General features: G+C 53.1%; 1 protein-coding gene across 1 annotated transcript in view; it reads right to left on the bottom strand.

Moving 5' to 3' along the window:
* The window catches only part of ALPL (alkaline phosphatase, biomineralization associated), a 53,194-nt gene extending 42,467 nt beyond the window's left edge, over positions 1-10,727 (bottom strand). The window contains exon 1 of the mRNA XM_040988042.1: positions 10,625-10,727. The gene's annotated coding sequence lies outside the window, so the exon portion shown is untranslated. The remainder of the gene's footprint in view (positions 1-10,624) is intronic.
* Between the last annotated feature and the right edge of the window lie 9,876 nt (positions 10,728-20,603).

The following is a 20,603-nucleotide window of genomic DNA, read 5'->3' as shown; positions in this document are numbered from 1 at the left end:
GCAGGCAGCCGCACAGACATCTGGCCAGGAGCCACAGTAAAGCACTTGATCATTCAAATCAGGTTGCTCCCCAAAAGGAAAGAACCCATTTCCTGAGTGCCACAGGAGGAAGTTTCTGAGCAAAGTTCTTGCACAAGTCAGCAGGGAGACTGCCCATCCCGGGAAGATTCTGGAAGGAGGAGGCAGAAACCCAGGGGGTCAGGCCTGAGGCCAGAGCTCCGGATTGAGGGCTGCCAATTCTCCCCGCTGAGGATTCGGATGTAGTGACAGCAGTGGCCAGACTAATTGCTCTAGCCTCCTCCTGACCCTGGTGCAGAGACACGGGGGCTGCCCGGCTGTGCTGCTCAGCCCAACCCCACTTTCCCCTAGGAATCACATAGGGTACGGACTGTGACTATGTGAGGGTCACACGGTGCACCCCTGCTATGTTCCTGCCATTTGCTCACCTCTGGCCTCGCACCCATCCTTCCTCAAGTCTGGCTCCGGAAGAAGCAACAGGTTCAAGAAGAGTTTACACATGTGGCCTGCAGAGATTGATCTAATATTTATGAGTGATGATGGCTCCAGTGTAGGACCATGCTGCCGGCGGCCAGTTCCGGATTAACCACTGAGGAGCTGCATGGCAACAGATGAATCCCTTCCCTTCCTCACCTGCCCAACTAGGGGTCCAGGGGCCTTCATCCTGGGGAGGTTCAAAGATCCAAATGAGAAAAAGCTCATGTGTCCAGGCCCCGGGCTGCATGAACAAGTCAGTGGACGGCACATCTCACTACTGTGAGTGAATAAACTGAGTTTTAATGAGGATCCTGATCTCTGGCCCTGACATCCCCAAGGCAGACACATCCTCTTAGCAGGAGGTAGAGGGGAAGACCCTGCCAGGTTGGGGCTCTATTTCAGCTCCACCAATCATCAGTTGTGACCCCGGGTGAGTTACTAACCTCACTGAGCCTCGTGTCTGCCTCTGGGACTGCGGCTGACAGAGCAGTTCCCTGGAGGCTGAACTGCCATTCCTGGTGCTGTCAGGCCTGTGCAGTGCTGGGAAGTTAGGCAGCTGCCACACGCTGAGGCTGCCCCAGGCAGGGTGAAGACAGCTCAGGTGACCTTCAGGGAAACCTGTGTGCGGACCCAGCCGCAGGGTGTGATCTGAGAATGTTTCCCAAGGAGATGGGGTGGGCTCCATCCCACCAAATGTGGGGTACCAGCACACACCCACTGCCTGTCAGCCAACAGTCAGCCCACCAGCAATCCTGCTGAACCTTCCAGAAGGCAGAATAGCCAGGTGACCCACGCTGCTTGCTAAGAGCCACAGCCCAGATCTGTCAGGTGCTAACCATTTATGGGGCATCTGAGTGCATTTTTGAGCCTGGTTTCTCATCTCTGAGTAAGAACGCCATCCCCAGAACGCCCTCCCTGGCACCTCCTAGTGGGGCTGACATGGAGGTGGAATGAGTCAGAGCACGTGGAAGAGGCCTGCCACTCAATTTCCGAGAAGCGCTCCTGATAGACTCATGACTGCACACTTAGTCTCCCTCCTGCCAGCTTCTGCACATGGCACAAATGCCACCTGCTCCATGGGGGAGCATCACTAGACCTACTCTGTGCTGGATCCTGGACCAGGCATTTTACATTTGTGAAGAGACAAATTCAGAGTCAGGAGGCAATATGACCTGTGACTCACCACTACATTCCTATCTGTTACACCCCTAGGATCTGGGGTCCAGGGGGCAACGGGGAAGGGATGGGTAGGGTGACTGGTTTCCATATTATGCTACTTAGAACACACATGTCCAAGATATTAGAATACTGGCACTCAACACCAACTGTTACCTAGGTGACACATGCTTTTACCTTCCTGCGCTTCAGTGAGCATGCATGGGTGGAGAGTTACAGTCATGCCTGGCTGGTGGAAAACTGCATTTAAATCTTAAACACAGGGGGAGCTGCTGCTTGGATAGAACATCTGCATCCTTCAAATCATCTATTTTGAGTCCCTGCTCTACTTTTTTTTTTGTTAGATGTATTCATTTACACTGGAAAGTTAGATGTACAGAGAGGAGGAGAGTCAGAAAGGAAGATCTTCTGTCTGCTGGTTTACTCCCCAAGTGGTCACAACAGCCAGAGCGGAGGTGATCCAAAGCCAAGAGCCAGGAGTTCTTCCAAGTCTCCCATGCAGATCCAGGGTCCCAAGGCTTTGGGCCATCCTTGATTTGCTTTCTCAAGCTGGGAGCTGGATGGGAAGTGGGGTCACCGGGACACAAACTGGCACCCAAATGAGATCCCAGTGTGTGCAAGGCAAGGACTTTAGCAACCAGGCTACTGCGCCAGGCCCCCTGCTCCACTTCTAATTCCGGCTGCCTGCTAACTTGCACACTGGGAGGCCGCAGGTGATGGTTCACAGACTTGGACCTCTGCCACCCACTGAGGAGACCTGGATGAAGTTCTGGTCTCCTGGTCTTGACCAGGGCTATTTGGGGAGTAAAATAGTAGATGGAAGATCAATCTCTCCCCCCTCTCTCTGCTTTTCAAATAAAGTGAATGTACATTTAAAATTTATAAAAGGGAAACACACATTGACATATGTACCACTCCCGTGAGTCCTCCCAGGGAGCTGCTGTTTGACCCACAGAGGTCACACCTCTGTCCGCATGACAGGTTACTTCCAGCAAGTATGCATTCATTCAACAAGTATGTGTCTTAGGCGCTTCCTATGCGCCAAGGGAGTTTGACACATACAGATTCAGCAAATGGTGGCTATGACTAGCAGCACGGGAAACATTAGGGTTGCCTGGCACTGGAGACGCGTCTGGGAAGAACAAAGACAAGAAAACAGTTTCAGTGAACTCACACCCAGCTAAAGGCTGCGTCACCTACAGAGAAACCGTCAGAGAAACTGGCTGGTCCTGCTGCTCAGTCTCCAGTCAACCAAGCATGCGCCATGATCATCGTCAGCAAGAGGCCACGGATGGAGTGGGAGGGCAGCACCCCAGGGCACAGCCTCCTTAGGCTAGCTTTCCCCCTTGGCAATCAGGCGGGCTGGGCTGTGGGAAGCCCCTCCAGGTGAGACCACTTGTCAGGAATTCCAAGGCCATTAACGGCCTGCCCAGCACAGGTCCCTCTTTGGAAGTGCCGGAGGACTCGGAAATCCTGCCTTCCAGGGGCCTGAAGTCAGACACTTCCACAGGAGCACAGGGCCCGGATTCCACAGCAAGGTCCAGAGGAAGCCACAAGACCAGGCGGCAGCACAGCAGGGGCCAGCAAGGACGCAAGAGGCTGAGGGTACCTGGGTGGGAACGACCTGTGGCTTGAGTACCAACCTCAGCTGGTTTTGGAGTGCTGGTTTTGTCATGAACTTGACCTAACTGAAGTTGCCTTCTGAAGCTGTGTTCCCTTTTACAAAATGAAGGATACCCCTAATCAGGTTGTGTTAAGTGCCTGGTGGTTTTTTGATGACTTTAAACACTGAAAGTTTAGCTGTTTCTGTTGGAAATTTGTCCAGCAAAGCCCAGGTGACAGGCGAGACACTTCATTTCCTAGTGCCAGGTTAACCTGTATTCACTGTATGGTCCCAGACCTACCACTCTCCCTCTCTGAGCTTCAATTTTCTAATCTGCAAACATGGCACTTACCCAGGGCTTCAAAGAATTCACGTGACATGGTCCACGGAAGATGCTGCCAGTGAGGACACTGTCCACGGGCCAAGGAGTTGCAGTCACAAACGGGGTGTGCAGCAGGAGTGACAAAGCAGAGGGTTATGCTGCTGCTTGGCACGCCACACCACATCCCACATGGGAGTTTCTGGATCAAGTCTCCCCTTGCCTCTACTTGCCATGCGGCTTCCTGCTAAAGCGCCTGGGAGGTCCTGACCTATGTCTTCCGGTTTCCTGGCTTCAACCCAGCCCAACCCTTGCTATTGCAAGTATCTGGGGGAATAAACTAGCCTATGAAAGAACTCTCTCTCTGCCACTGCTCCACTTTTTGAATAAAATAAACACTTAAAAAAATGAGAAATGACAAGAGCCAAGAGAAAGCAGACACGGAGCCTAGCTGTCCTCAGACAACTGGGGAGGGCAACCAGGCTGGACGGAGGTGAGTTCAAGTCTCAGTTCCTCCCCATACCAGTTGGGAGAACTCACACAAGTGCTTTTACCTCTAAGTCATCTTCCTCACCTGAAAAAATGAGCCGTTTTAAGGCCCCAAAGTGAAACTGTGCATAAAGCACTTAGCAAAGTAGCGCAGTACCTGACAAATATTTAGTGAAAGCCAATGTCCCATCGATACTATGCTTACCACCATTCACTGTTATAAAGGCTGGGGGAAGGGGAGCCTGCCTCCTTGCAGGAGGGGCTGAAGGCAGCCTCCGCCTTGTCACTGGGACTTCAAGCAGCAGCTGTGACTAACCCCCTTAACACTGAACATGGGGCACAGCTTAGAGCCTCCCTCCCACCCTGCACCAGATGCAAGCTCTGACAAATAGCTTTCCCAGACAGGGGAAAGAAGACAGAAGCCCACAGTTAGGGGCCTCCTGGTACAGCATCCCCTCACCTCACGCACACAACTGGCTCTCAGAAGCCCTTTCATCTTGGGGACCAACTATGGCTGGTTGCTGATGGTTACCTTACTATACTTAGAAGGATCTTCAGAGGGAATTAGAGCAGTGATTGATTAGTGATGTCTGATATGTGTGGGAAGGGGAGGGGTAGCATCAGTGCCACTTGACTAACAACTGTGAGCTAGGAGAGTCCCAGTGGTCTTATTCACACAAGTTGGAGAGCAGGAAAGGAACTTGGCCAAGGTCACACCATTTGAACTGGCAGGGCTGGAATTCAACCCCACGTCCCTCTGGTTATCTTCCCACTAGGATTGTCATTTCCTTTTCCTGGGCCAGGGAAAGGGGTGTCCAGGAGAGGACAGAAGCAGCTGCCCCACCAGGAGTGCTGTGGAGGGTCCCCTCCCTCTGACACCTACCACTTCCTGCAGAGAGAGCCAGATCCCCAGAGCCCCAGAACGGCATTTGGTCTATTTTCCGCTTCCCAGCTGTGGACCTAAGAAAGCTGCTCAACTTCTCTGAGCTTCTGCTTCCTGCTTTGTCAATGGAAGTGAAACACAATAAGGTCATTCAAAGGCTTTAGCTCAGCCTCCTTGTCAATCTTAATGACTAAGATGGGGCAAGGGACAAAACAAAAGCCAGAGTAGGGCATTTGCATTTCCACAAAAACTTACCCAGCATCCAGCTACCGGAGCCCAGCCCCCAGCTGGCTGCCACTGGAGAAGCTCCACTGGATCACCTCCGTGAGATCAACAGAACTGATGGAAAATGTCCATTTAGTGCAGCTAACTCTCCCAGGTCACATCATTCGCAACCAGGAGGAGGAAGCACACTTGACTGAGTGGGCTGGAAATGGGAGGAAACCCCATGTCTGTTACCCGCCTGTTTCCCAGCTGGGGGAGTATGTGACCTGGCTTGTCCCTTAACTGATGGAGTCCCCTGGCAAGCAAGGCCGGACGGGATACCTAACATAAAAACATACCAGAGTGGTTGCAAGTGAGGAGGCTATTAACTCCTGTGTGATCAGAGGCAAGTACGTCCTGGTGGGGACAGCGGTAAGGCGGTCACCTGGTCTCCTACGTCTGGTTATCACTGCACCTGGAGTCAAGTGCCTTCTCCGCTTCTCATCCAGCTTCCCTTGCTTATGCACCGGACAAGAGCACAGACCATGGCTCAAACGCTTGAGTTCCTGCCAGCCACAGGGGAGACTTGAATGGAATTCAGGGCTCCTGGTTTCTGCTTGGCCCAGCCCCAGCTGTTGGGGCCTTTTGGGGATGGAAGATCTCTCTCCCTCCTTCTCAGTCACCCTGTCCTTAAAAGAATAAAACATAAAAGAGGACAGAAACAGCACCCAGAATGGTCAAACCAAAGACAGCTGAGATCTCAAGGATTCCAGGAAAGCTCCTCGGGCCTGTGACCACCGGCTGGGGCCTCGATGCACTGCATCACTGACTAGGACAGGCAGCCTGAGACAGGAAGGCCTACGGAGCAGCCAGGCACGCAAGATCCTGGGAGAGGTGGCACTTGGAAAACACAGAAGATGCCTTCTGAGCTCTGCCAGGCAACCTGAGACCCGGCAGGTGAAGTGCTACACCTGAGCGGCAAAGGCCTGCAAGGAGGCAGGCAGGGTGCAAGAAGGAAGCGGGCCCTCACTAGGGGGTCTCTGAGACCTTGATCCCAGAAATAGGAGCTCCCACCTTCCTCCAGCTCTCCTCCCAGGCTCAGCCAGAGAGGCCTCCAGGAGAGGAGTCTAGGCCCATCGCCCTCTCCCAGCCTTACTCTCACCAGGTACTGTCAGGAAAAGTAGGCTCCAGATGGCCCTGGGATGCTGCTGCCCACCAGGGGCAGTTTCTGGGCTGCTCAGGAGGTGCAAGGCCCTAGGCTGTCTTTGGGATGATGCACCGAGGATTGCCTGTTCCCACGGGAGTAGACTTGGTTCTCTAAGCTTTGGCTGGAGGCTGTCAGCCATGAATCCTTCCGACAAAGGCCTTCCGACTTTCTGGAGCCTTCAAAGCAGAAGCAAACCCTCCATTGACCAACATGACTCGGAGACTGGCCCAGAGCAGGCAGCAGGGGCCGATGTCCACATTTCCCACACCCTCCCGTGTGTCCCCCAGGGCTGGCCCAAGCTTCACAGTCACTCAGATGAGGTCTGAGCTCCCCTCCCCCCACGAAACTTACGTGGCCCCACAGCTTCTAGCCCAGAAATTACAAGCCCAGAAGGCAGGCAGGTAATGGCAGTGAAGCATGTGAGCCAGGGTGAGGCAGTGGGGTGCGGTGGAGACTGTGGTAAAGTGGACAGAGCAGTGCTAATCAGTTCCAGCTGCTGTGGTCAGGCAGGGACAGGGCCCAGGACGGCCACATCTTCTGATCTTTCAAGCAAAGCCAGAAACCCATATTTTTATGTAAAACAAAATCGCCTGGTTTAACAGCACCAGCAGCTAAATTAAAGCTTTCAGCTTCCAGGAGAAGTCAACAAACCCCCACCCCCATGCCCTGTAGCCTTGCGAACCCACTTTGGGACCGAAAGACCACAGCCTTGCCCACCACGGGTCATAAATATCCCAGGAGCAACTGATGAAATCGGACCCACCCCAAGCCTTGGGGAAATCCCTCCTTCTCAGCCACTTAGGCTATAGGCTAGAGGAAACTGAGGCCCAGAGAGGGGAGGCGACTTGCCCAATGTCACACAGGCTCAAAGGCCAAGGACTTCAACTTGACTCTCCTATGCTTAAGCTCTTTGTCCAGTCACCCATGCCACCTGTGTCTGCCCTCGAACAATTACCTCTTTTCAGCAAAAACAGATGCACCAGGGTGAATGGCACAAATGGTGCCCCAGGCAGTCAGAGGCATCCCGTGGCACGTGAGCATGTTCTCGGCCTGGGCAAGGCCACAGAACTCAGAGCCAGGAGGCAGCACCATGAGTTAGCGCCCTAAGCAGCAGGGTGACCCCGGGGGCAAGTCCCTTCTCCTGCGGAGGAGCCTCCATCTCCCTGACCTCCAGGGATAGTGGGCAGTGCCATCCCCTGTAGACTTCATAGCTGCAGAGAGGTCTCCTCCCTGGGTGGAGCTCTGAGGCCTCAGATGAACGTAAATTAATAATAGTCATAATAATAATAATGGGAGGGCGTGTCCGCACCAGCCCGGAGAGAGCACTCCAATTTTCAGTGAAACCCGACTCTCCGTTACGGGAGTCCCGAGAGCAGAATGCTAGCGCATGGGCAGTTTAACCACCACCCTGCAGTGAACAAAAACACATCTGGTTTAACTTCTTCCCTCCTCTCCTTCCCTCAGCCCCTGTCCTCATCTCAAATGTTACCCCTTCATTTGAGAAGTCAAATTTAAATACAAACAATTGATTTCATGCCACAGTGAGGCTGAGAATTTAAGCATGGAAAACTTGAAGCGTGGGTTTTTCTGGGAGCAATTATGATATGTTGAGTGGTGGTCAAGGAGGTGGAAAAATATGGAGTGTATTCTTGAATGTTCTTTGGGCACTGAGCACCACCACACAATGAGGCTGAGGGCCGAGAAAGAGCAGAGTGATTTTTCCCAAGGCACACAGCTGGGCTGGGCCATCCAACTCCCCTCCTAGCCTTCTGCTGGCCGGGTAAAGGTGAAGGAAGCTCCCCCTGTTCTCCACCAGTCAAGCTGGCTCAGGGCAGAGCTGGCAGACCCCTCCTAACAACCCTGCAAAGTACATATTACTAACCCAAATTACAGATGAAGCGACTGAGGCCAGAGGGGGAAAAAATTGGCTTCTCCAGGGTCACAAAGCAGCACAGGGAACGAACCTACAATCTGCTGCCCCCAGCTGCCTTCTAGAAGTTACAACAGCTCCAGAAGAAAAAAAAAAAACAAAAAAAACACTGCACAGCCCAGCTCAGGCTGCCAAGGAGGGCAACCACACCGTCATGTTGGGAAGCTGAGTCAGCATTCCTGTGGCCACACGGCAATTCTGCACGCTAGTCCTCAGCCCAGCCTGCTCCCTCTCCCCAGCATCTCCTGGAGCGCCCGGTTCTACGTTAATAAGCCCATCAGACGGATTTCAAGGCGATGACTCAAGGCTCTGCCCCTGTGGGTACTACACACGGAAATGAGCAGCAGACCTGTCATTCCGCACACCTGAGCCCCACCACCAGCTCTCCAGGGCGGCATCTAGGGGTCCCTGGGCAAGTGGCTGCTCTCCTCCCAAGCATTTCTTCACAAAGTGATCAGGGCCGGCAGCTCTCGGAGAACATGGAGCATGTAAGTCACAGGACAGCACAGGCTGGGGTGGCTCCTGAGCAGGGCAGGGCAGGCATCGGGGTGGGTACGGGGCAGGAGGCACGGAGGATACAGCTCCAGGGCTGTCCAGGCTCCTAGCCCAGGCTGAGTCTAGAAGATGGAGCAGGAGGCTACTGCACCAGCCCATCCAGCTAGGGGCAGCGACCAGGTCCTAGAGCTGCACTTTCTGCAGCAATGACAGCTGCTAATGGTCCAGGTTTGCACAGGCATGGGCTAAACACGCAGCCAGTGCTCATCACACCCAGAGCTCACCAGCACAAGGTGCATGAAACCCCCACGGCTTCAGGGAGCAGAGAAGGCCCATCGCACTGGGCCCCCAGCCAGGTCTCTACTGGTGAACGCCAAGGGCAAGCCACCCCTCAGACCGGGCATTGCATCTGAAATCCTTCCCCCCACCCAGAACTGCTTTATCTCAGCTCTGAAATGTCAACTTGGACGTGGAGTTTCAGAGCCTGGTATGCAAATGTCCCCACTGAGAAGGCTTAGGTCTGCTTAATTTACACCCTGGAACCCAGCACCTAGAACAAAGCTTGGCACAAATCGGATGCTTAGTAATTACTTGCTGAATGAAGACAGCACTGTGTTCTCAGGTCTCAGCTCAGTGTTGTTCCTCCCATAGCCCCTGCACCCCTTTTCACAGGTGGGGCCACAGTCCCGCTTCCCTCCTGCACTAGGGACACTGGCAACCCGCTCCCCATCCTTCCCTCACCCTTACACAGCCCCCCTCCCCTGGGGTTTCTGCTTGGAGAATTCAATGTAGCTGAAGCAGAGGCAGAAGCACGAGATGGGCGGGTCAGGCAGCCACAGTGGGGGAGTGCTGGAGAGCGGCAGGTCTGCAGGTGGAGGGAGGCAGTGCTGAGGATGGGGAGGGTCAGAAGGGGAAACTGAGGCTTAGCCTCTCATCTCCCAGGTAATAGAGTGGGGACAGGAGGCAGGAGGTCATGGCTGCAGGGCTTGGGACCTGGGTTCAAATCCTGACCCTACTACTCCCTCCAGTGCTCTATAAACCTGTTCCCCTTCTGTAAATCCCTGGGATGCCACAAGGTGCTGAGGCCTTCCCGGTTGAGACTCACCACCCCCACACTCCAATCCCCCTTGTAGAGGCCCCTCCACCAACTCCATTATGTGTTGAAAAACGGCCAGAAGGGACAATGCGGTGAGTGGGCAGGACTTTTCTCGGCTCCCAGCACTCGCACAGTGCCCATGCCTTTAACCCTTTCTTGCCACGACAGAGATCGGCCCTGGGCAGCCGATCTCACCTGTGCACACCCCCCGAGCTGGGGTCGCGGGCTCCAGAGCTCTGCCCCAGGGCCTCGGGGTCACCCCGCTCCCAAACACACAGCGATACGCGCCCCGGTCCCAGTGCCTCCCTCCCGCGGCTCTTTACTTCCTTAGACCCCCGAGCGCTCCCCTCTCCCCCGACCCCAGCCCCTTGGCGGCTGTGGCTAGACCTGGAGGTGGCTGCCAGGGTTGGGCAGGAGAGGGCCTAGGCTCGGGCTGGGCAGACCAGAGGGCTCAGGAGGCACGGGACACAGGTGCTTCGCGGAAGCTGAGACGCCAGGAGCAGCTCGGCAGGTGGAAACCCCACGAGTGCCGGGCGGTCCCGAGCGCTGTTCCTTAGCTCGCGGGCGCCCCGTCCAACCTGCAGCCCGGCCCAGCGCGTCCGGAGGCAGCCGCGGATGCGCGCGAGGACGCGAGCCGGGTGCAGAGGCCAGGGTCCCACAGGGGCTGCACACAGGCCCCTTCCCGTTCTGTCTCGTCCGCCTCGCCGGGGCCCGACCACGTCCTTACCTGCGCGGACCTCGTGGGCGAGGGTCTGCCCCGGCACGAGGGGCGCGGGACCGGCGAGCTGCGGCCGACGACGCGGAGTGGCGGGAGCGCGACGCTGCCCGGGCCACCTCCCCCCGCGGCCTTATAAAGGCGGCCGAGGGCCCGAGCGCGGCCCGGCGCCCTCCCCGCCCCCGCCGCGCCCCGCCCCCGGCCCGCGCCCGGCGCCCCGCGCCCCGCACCCGGCGGCGCCGCGCGGCCTGGGCGCCCTCTGCTGGGCAGCGCTGCCCGGCGGCTTTTCCTCCCCTGTAACGGGCTCCGGCCTTGGCGTCCCTCGCGCTCGCCTCTATCTTCGGTCGGTTTGTGAAGTCAGCCTCTCGCCGCCTGTCTTCGCGCGTCCCGCTCCCGCGTCTGCGTCCGTCTCTACCTCTCTGGCTTTCTCTTCTTCGAAATCTCCAACCTTGGTGTTCCTGTCTGCATCGTGGTCTCCATAACCCCTCTGCATGTCTCTCCTAATGCCCTTCGCGGAGCGTGCAGCCGGGGAGCAGTCCCGGTCACAGCCCAGGATGTACCTCGTGGGTGCCACTGAAGGGACAGGCTCTGCCCTGGCAGCGTGGCCAAACAGCCCACATTCGAGGAAGATCCCTCTGAGGGCAGACGCTGTGGCACAATGGGTTATCACGCTGCCTGCAATGCCAGATTCCCTTACGGCTTCAGCCTGGCCCAGCCCTGGCTATCGCAGCTATTAGAAGAGTGAACCAGCAGATGGAAACTGTCTCTGTAGCTAGATAGAAAAATTCAAAAAAAATTTTTTTTTAATTTTTCATAATACAGTGCCTTAGGCTCAGAGATTTCCCCTTCTCCCCCTACTATATATACACATATGCATATACACATAGACATGTACATAGAAATACACATATTTCACACATATATAATTGTTGCACAAAAATTTACATAAAACGTAACTTTTAGATAACAAATTCATTTTATATTTGATGCTGTTTACATAGTTGAGAGGGATGCATGCCCATGTGTGCTCCGACCTGCAGGACACAACGCTCAAACCCTGAGGGTGGACTGGGAATGCTGGGCTGCTAGCGCCCGGCTGCTGGCCCAAGAATACATGGACACACGGACTTGGTGGAAAAGAGTGCCTCCTGCTCTTTATTTTACTCCATATATATATATGGAGGAGGAGAAGGGGAGGGATTTCCTGGAAGTAATTATCTTCATTGAAACAGGGGAGGAACTAATCATCTGTATTGAAACAGGGGAGGAACTAATTGTTTGAAACAGGAACAAGGGTGAAGGTTCTGTTCTGCTTGCTTCACACAGGATGCTCTGGCCTAATATCCTGCTTGCCCAAGGCAGGCTTTGCAATGCAACAGGCTGTCAGGGTAGGCCAACTCTAAGGCCCGTAAGTCTGTGGCTCCTAACACATGTGGGCCCCCAGTTATAATGGGGAAGTGGAGGAATGTAGGAAAGCGGGTGAGGCAGCTGCCTCCAATCTCCTTTTCTCTTCCTGTATCTGCGGAAAGTGGGGAAAGAAGGGGAAAGGGCCACTCCCAGCAGCCTAACCGCATCAGTACCCCGGGGATGGGGAAAGGTCATCTGACGTCATTCCAGAGTCTCTGATGTGGAGCATGGTCCAAGGGTACTGCTTGAGTGGTTTCGTTAGTTCTGAGATGCTGTTGATTTCATTGCTCCAAGGTTGAGGAAATCCTCCCAAGGTCCATTGGCTTGCATAGTCCACCTTTGAGTCTCAATTTGCCCAGATACTTGCTGTTAAAGCTTGACTGGAAGAACTGTCCAATTTGTTCTGCCATCCATGGTACTAGATGTCCGCTACAGGCCTCAATGATCTGGTTTTCATGTCCCCCATGAGCATCTGGACATGCCATCCTTTGCACCATCTTCAGCAACTGAGGAGGCCCAGTTCTGACACATGAACTCCATGGTCAGACCACAGAGTCTACGATTTTTGCTGTTTGGAGTTCTGAATCCAGTGATCCAATTAAAGGGGTCCCCAAAGAAACCTCTCCAAAGGCGACTCTAAACTTACTCCTGTGTTTTCCAGCCAATAGGGGGTCTGGCTCAGGCCATTATCCACATCAGCCTACAGACACACACTGGTGGTTGCAGTCACCTGGTCAGTTCTGTTCCCAGCCCCATCTCCTATGCAAACCAATGAATGTTTCGGTCCAGCCCAACACTGCCCATCACATACTTGGCACACCAACAGGAACTGCAGTCTAATTGGAGCGACCCCCAATAACTCCCACCAGGTCCCCCCCCCAGCCCTAGTTCCTCTGCATGCCAGTATGTGCAGTGGACTGGTCCAGTCTGTCCCACTTCCCTTGTGGCTCCCATACACATCAATGGGCATTGGATCCTAGCTTAGCTCAGCCAACCCCACTATCCAGCCCACACTCATGCCAGCAATTGCCATAGCCTGTCCAGCCAGGTCTGCCCCCAGTCCTGGTTCTCATGCTCACCACTGCTCATGCAGAAGGAGCTGCAACCTATCAGAGGAGTGCCCACAATTTGCCTACTAGGTCCACTCCAAATCCCAGATCTTGTACTTTCCAGGTGGTTCTACAGTCTAGCCTGACAGGACTTGCCCCATGGCCCAACACTTGCCAGCTGATGCTGCGGCAAAGTCTGACCAGCCTGCAGTTATTCTGGCTCATGCATGCACCAGCAGCTCTCCCCCAGTCCAGCTCACATGCAGGACAAAAAGCTTTGTAGTCCTGCCCAGACTGGTCTGCCCCATTCCCAGCTCTCACGCTCATCTGCTGGTGGTTCACTCCTCAAATGATTCCAGTGGTCGCAATGGCAGGAGATGAGCTGATCTAAACCCAGGAGGCAGGAGCTTCTTCCAGATTTCTTACATGAGTGCAGAGTCGCAAGGACTTGGGCCACCATTCACTGCTTTCCAAGGCCACAAGCAGGGAGCTAGATGGGAAGTAGAGCAGACAGGATATGAACCAGCAGCCATATGGGATCCTGGCACTTGCAAAGGGAGGATTTAACCAATTGAGCCACCATGTTTGGTCCAATAGATTTTTTTTTTTAAAGGCTCCTCTACTGACCTTGGCCAAGTTCCTGCACAGGACCTGGGGAGATCCCATTCCCCTATTTAATAGGCAGATGACATCTACTGTGATTTCTCTTGCTACTTAAGCGAAAAAGTGTCAAATACACTGGAAGTCCTGAAGTTCGTAATCGATGGGTCCACTGCCATGGTGTAGCACACTGAGCCTCTGCCTGCAGTGCCATCCCATATGTTCAAGACCCAGCTGCCACACTCCGGATCCAGCTCCCTGCTAATGTGCCTGGAAAAGCAGCAGATAGCTCAAGACCTCTAACCCCTGTGCCTACATGGGACACCAAGAAGAAGCTTTAGGCTCCCGGCTTCAGACTGGTCCAGCTTCAGCTGTTGTAGCCATTTGGGGAATGAAGCAGTGAATGGACTATGTCTCTGCTTTTCTCTGTAATTGTGCCTTTCCAATAAAAATAAACACATCTTTTAAAATTTTTTTTAAAAATAAGATGTTAAATAAATTGGAAAGAGTGACACTGAGGGCCACAGACCACTTTTTTAAAAGATTTTTTTTTTTAATTACAAAGGCAGATCAGATTTACAGATAAAAGGAGAGACAGAGAGAAAGATCTTCCATCTGCTGGTAATTCCCCATGCAGCAACAGAGAGATGTGGGAGCTGAGCTGACCCGAAGCCAGGATCCAGGAGCTTCTTCCAGGTCTCCCACATCGATGCAGGGTTCTAAGGCTTTGGGCTGTCCTCTATTGCTTTCCTATTTGCAGGAAGTTAGCTGGGAAGTAGAGTAGTCAAGACACAAACCAGTGCCCATATGGGATGCCTGCACAGCAGGCAGTGGCTTAACTTGCTGTGCCACAGCACCAGTCCTTTATTTTTGTTTCTGCTTTCATGTTTTAAAAACTGATAATGTTTATTTACAGAACTGATATAAACTTTCCCTTTTGAAACAATTTTATGTTTTTAAGAAATGAATCCAAATATTCCATTTGTGTTACGGTAAGTCATGGAATGAAGTTCAAGAACGGCCATCCTTATCTATACAAAATTATTGGTGCAAAAAAACTGCTGCTCTCGCTGCCTTGTCTGCCTTAACCCATCAAAGCCCTCATGATAGTAAGAGGACTGTTCTCTCACTTGAAAGGTGGGGAAACCGAGGCACATGTGAGCTGCCTTTTGCCAGGCCTTTCCTCTGTGCCCACCAACCTCTCGCAACCAGAGGGGACTTCTTGCTAGCTCCCCTCTGCAAAACCAAGGCCTTATTTATTTATTTATTTATTTATTTATTTATTTATTTATTTTTGGAAAGGCAGATTTAAAGAGAGAAAGAGAGACAGAAAGATCTTGTATCCACTGGTTCACTCCCTAAGTGGCCACAATGGCCAGAGCTGAACCAATCCAAAGACAGGAGCCAGGAGTTCTTCCAGGTCTCCTAGGTGGGTGCAGGATTCCAAGGCTTTGGGCCACCATCCATTGCTCTCCCAGGGCACAAGCAGAGAGATGGATGGAAAGAAGAGCAGTCGCACTGAACCATCATCGCCTGGGGCCCAGCATTGCTTTTGCAAGAGAGGAGCTCTCAGAGAATACAGACCTAGCAAGCTCAGAGATTCAATCAAGGATCACAAGTTACACTCCACCCAACCCCTGCCCTGCCCTGCCCCCCCAAACCAGGTCCCAGGTTCCCCAACTTAGAGACACACATGAATGAAATAAGACACTGATACTCTGTCCAACAATGAACAATCGACATAACAAACAAGGAAACTGCACAGTGACAAGGAGCCAACACCGAGAGAAAGCACAGGTATGCCAAAGTCAGACAGTCTGGGGCATCCACTAGGGTGCTGGGATATGAGTTTGGACAGAGGCTAGGCATGAGGGAGCTTCCCAGGGGACCACACAGAGAGTCCGGGAGGGAGGAGGGTTGGAATAGCAGCTGCCTGCCTCTGCTGTCTGGGCCAGGAGCAGTTTGTAACATGCCCTTAGGAGAATGCCCAAGCCTCATCCCAGGGCCAGATTTAGGCAACTTGTCCTGTCCCAGCCCTGCTCCAATCTCATCCAGCCCTTATGCAGCCGCCTCTGCTGGCATTCCTGTCCGCTCCCCAAGGTTGTCTCTACCCCAACTACTCGCCCCCACCGCCCCTGCTCCTGGCCCTCCCCCAGCAGTCAGGCCTGCTTCCTGCACCTGGCCCAGAGCTTGCCCTCCAGCCCCAAGTACCCCGAGAGGAAACCACCCCTACCCCCCCGCACAAAGGCCCAGGGAAGGAGCCCACCTCGGAATCTGTCCAGCACATGCTGCCCCCATTTTGTCCTTTTTTTCTCCAGGGACTGGTAAGCGGGCCCCAAGCTGCAAGACAGAGCGTGTCGCTTCCTATGTTCAGCCCTGGAGGTGGCTGCAGGCCAAGGGAAAGGTCAAGGCTGGCTGCTGGCGGCTGGATCCCGTGGCCAGAGCTGACTCCTGCAGACCCAGCCTCAGCTGTGTCCTGTGGCCTTTGCTACAACAGAGGCAGGGAAGAAGTCATTCCTGAGAACCAGGACTGTAGCCTGGCAGTGCCCAGGGTGGCAGAGTGCTCTCCTGTACCCCCAAGTGTACCTTCCTGCGGCTTCATTCTTCCTCCTGCCAGGCCCTTGGTCTGTCCATTTCCCAGTCTCCCATGGATGCATCTGAGATGGGCATTGGAGATCCCCTACTAGAGGACTGCACCCATTATCATTCAGTTAGAGGCAAATGCAGGTGCCTGAAGGTGTTTTAGAACCTGGACAATGACAGGCTAATCTTGACCAACTATGGTTCTTGATTCTAGCAAGAACCTTAAAGACTCATGGATGTCTATTGCTTCCATGCAAATGCATGGCCCAGGACCCAAAGTCAGCAACCTTGCCATATCTTTGTGCCCAGAGTATACCCTGGGATTGCTTCCTGACAGCTGGCCTTGGGTTCTGTGCTTGCCCTAGCCCCGTGTTAACAGGTGGCCTCTTGGCAGGTCAAAGCCGCAAGCAGGGGCAGAGAGGTTCCACAGATTGGCTTCTTGTTGCATATAGGCATCCCTAACAGGAATGGGAGGGGAGGATTTGGATGTTGTTTTCAGGAAGTGCTTGAGAGGGAACAAGGTCTTCAGTTTTATCTCCTGCCAAGTCTCCCCCTCCAGGCCTCTCTGCTTTTGCAAAACACAGGGTGGAGAATTCCGCTTTGGGAACCCGCATTGTGGTGGAAGTGTCATAGTTAAGTCACTGCTTGCAATATCTGCATCTATATTGGGGTCCAGTTGAGTGCTGGCTGCTCCACTGGGAAAGCAGCAGAAAATGGCTTGAGTCCTTGGGCTCCTGCAACCACTTGTGAGGCGTGGATGAAGCTCTTGGCTCCTGGCTTCAGCCTGGTCCAGCCCCAGCCATTGCAGCTAAATTGGAAGAAAGAACCAACAAATGGAAGATTCATCTCTCTGTGTGTCTCTCACTTTCTAACTCTGCCTTTTAATTAAAAAAAAAAAAAAGAATCCTAATTTTGGGCTAAATTTCTGAACTCACCATCCACTTGGGGGACAGGACCCAGGAATACAGCAGTCTCACCCTCAGCAGCGCCCAAGTCCCGCTTCTTTCAAACAGGCCTGTGTCAAGGGAAGCAGGCTTCTTTCTCACAGGAATGTATGCTGCCCTGAGAAGTGGCCAGCTAACCCTGAATGTTTCCCAGGTGGCCTCCAGGACACACGGTTTGGACCCTAGACTCAATAAGGCTACGGTGCAGCTGAGTATTTCCTTGCCCATTCCCTAGCCAGGAACTGTGACCAGCTTCATGTACCACCTCCTCAGTTTGCAACCTCTCACTTCTGCTTCCAGTTTGTTCAACAGGTTGAAAGTTTCAAGTAATCAAAAAGTCAATTTTTCAAGCTGGTTGAGAAAAGGAGACAGGTGAGCATGTGGCAGCCTTTAAGACACCAGAATGCCCTCTAGGTGTGCTTGGGTCCCAGCTCCACTTTGCATAGCAGCTTCCTGCTAACACACTCCGGGGGAGGCCCAGGTGATGGCTCAGGTGCCTGAGTCCCTGCTGCTCACATGGGATGTGGAAGTTGCGTTCCTGACTTCTCCCTGGTCCAACCCTGACTGTTACAGGCATCTGATGTGTGAACCAGTGGATGACAAATATCTTTCTCTCTTTTTAAAAAAGATTTATTTTGTTTCCGGTATGGTAGCCTACTGGCTAAAGTCCTCACCTTGCATGCACCAGGATCCCATACGGGTGCTGGTTCGTGTCCTGGCCGCCCTGCTTCCCATCCAGCTCCCTGCTTGTAGCCTGGGAAAGCAGTCGAGGACAGCCCAAAGCCTTGGGATGCTGAACCTGTGTGGTAGATCTGACAGAAGCTCCCGGCTCCTGGCTTCAGATTGGCTCAGCTCCAGCTGTTGCAGCCATTTAGGGAGTGACTCAATGGATGGAAGATCTTCCTCTCTGCTTTATCTGACTTTCCAATAAAATAAGCAATTATTTTTTAAAAGTATTTTTATTTATATGAAAGGGAAGAAGATACATAGATGGAGAAAGAGACGGAGAGGGAGCTTCCATTACCTAGTTTGCTTCCAAATGGCCATAACAGCCTAAGCTGAGCCAAACAGAACCTAGAAGTAGGAAGCTTACACCAGATCTCCTACTGGAGTACAGAAGCCCAAGCACTTGGACCATCCTTCACTGTTTTCCCAGACACGTTGGCAGGGGGCTGGATCAGAAGTGAAGCAGCCAAGACTCAAACCAACACCTATATGGGATGCAGACACCACAGGCAGTGGCTTTATCCACTAAGCCATAAGCCACCATCTGTGCTGGCTCCATCTTGCTCTCTCTCATATCTTTCTGCATTTCAATAAATATAAATAGATAATTTTTAAAAAGGGAAAGAAGGTAGCCTACTTGCTCTCACTGGGTGGAAAAATCTACAGGTGCTCCGTGATGGCACCAGGGCACTTTCCATTTCTCAGCCCCTCTGCCTCCTTCTTAGATCCCTTCTCACCTTATTGAGTCCTCAAGCACAGGCACATCTTGGAACTGAACCAGGGAATAGGAGATTTTTCTTTCACTCTCTATAGCTCCGCCTTTCAAATAAAAATAAATCAATCACGAAAAGGGCGCCTTTTTGATGAGGTCTGCAGAAGACAACGAAGGCAGGGTTAGATCTGTCTTCAATACAAGCCATTTCCTCTCTGAGTGTCTCTACACTTGTTTTTCTCTGCTCTCCCATGTTCTCCTCCTCTCACCTTTGCAGCAAGATCTGGGCTCCCCGGGGCTTCCCAGAGCCAGAGGTACGAGGGTAATGCCACTCCAGCCCCCAGGAGACTTTGGACCAATCAGAGCACACATCCCACGCCTGGTCTAGTCAACCATGGATGGGGGCAGAGCATGTAGTGCCATTAGGACAGCTCCCACTGAGGAGCAGACAGGCCTTCATCCCTCTGCCTTGTGTTCCAAGTCACGTTTCTTTGATTGTCCGTCTGATGCACTCATTGTCACTCTGCCACATGGCTGACTGCGTCAGGTGCACCTGGTCCTCAGACATGTCCCTGACCCCAAGAGTGCAGCTGGACCCATCAGAGCCCCAGTCCGAATCTGAACCAAGTGACTCTGGGGAAGGGCAGTAGTTAGCCAAGAGGGGTGGAAAGTCAGGTTGTCCAGGGACCAACGAGAGCCAGGAAAAACCTTGGAGAGAGAGAGTGGCGAGAAGCTGGGTGGAGAGTGGCCTGCAGCCCAGAACAGATATGGTAGCATCCATCTCTGCCTTTCCAGCTCCCACCCGCACTGCAGGAGAGGCCTGATGTGGTTCAACTTTCCCGGATCAGTGAAGATCCCTGGAAATTCCCACTGCCGCCTCACAACTCTGCCATCCACATGTTGCGTGCACATTGCCAAAAATGCAGCAAGAAGGAAAACTCACATCACTGCTTCTCTCTAAAATAAACCACAAGGAACCCAGCTTCTTTCTCCAGGGCCCCCATGTCTCACCTCAACCCCACAGGCAGGTGTATGGTGCCTGCAACCTGCAGAGTCATGTCCATTTAAGGGTGCCTTGGCTCCTGGCTGACACCATGAGGCTCTCCCTGTTTTCTCATCACCTGGCCTCCGGCAGAAGCAAGAGAACAGAAGCAACTCACCAAAAATGGCCTGTAGAAACGACCATTGTGGTCACAACCCAAGTTTGAGGGCCAGCATCTCCTGGGCAGAAAGGAATGGTGTATAAAACTGGCTGTTGGTGCTGGAGGAGGAGCCTGCTCCAGGCCTCAGAGCTGGGCTAGTCATAGCATGACCTTTTGGCAGCCAGGTGGGAATCTCAGGGATACTTCCTCTGGTGAGCAGGCTCTGACATCTCTGAACTCTGCACACAGAGCAGAGGTGAGTCAGCTTCTTGCACAAATACCACTACTGGGTTCTGGTTCACCTCCACAACCCTGGTGAGCTGCTTACTCGAGACCTGATACCAGCCCCTTCTCTGCCCTAGCAAATCTCCAGGAAATATTTGTTCTGATTCGCTGAGGAGTTTTGTTTTTGTTTTTGTTTTGTTTTGTTTTTTTGAATGCACCTGCCACATTCCAGAATCTCCCATAGTTAAGTCACGAGCATATCCTGTCCCTCCCTTTGAGAAATGAACAAGGGGAGTGTCCTTATTCATGAGACAACAAGGTTGGATCAGGCTGGTCTCGGGTCCACCCTGCAGGTCCAGGAGTGTGTCTGGCTAAACCTTTGTGTGTTCTGACAGCAGGTGGTGGGCTGTTCCATTCTCTACTCTTTCTTGGGCCACTTATTATAACTGCAAAGACACACAATGTTTCCTGGTCTTTTGTGTCCCCGAGGCTGATAGTCACCTGCTTGGCATTGCAGTGGGTACCACGGAGATGGTGTTAACCTTTGGGGCTGATGGAGTGGGCAGTACCCAATGACCTGACAGTGATACATCCACACGGCTT

Source organism: Ochotona curzoniae, unplaced genomic scaffold (assembly GCF_017591425.1).
Source record: "Ochotona curzoniae isolate NIBS_2020 unplaced genomic scaffold, NIBS_Ocur_1.0 contig_4792, whole genome shotgun sequence".
Lineage (NCBI taxonomy): Eukaryota > Metazoa > Chordata > Mammalia > Lagomorpha > Ochotonidae > Ochotona > Ochotona curzoniae.
Note: the sequence above shows the minus strand (reverse complement) of the source record. Positions and strands in the feature narration are given on the sequence as shown.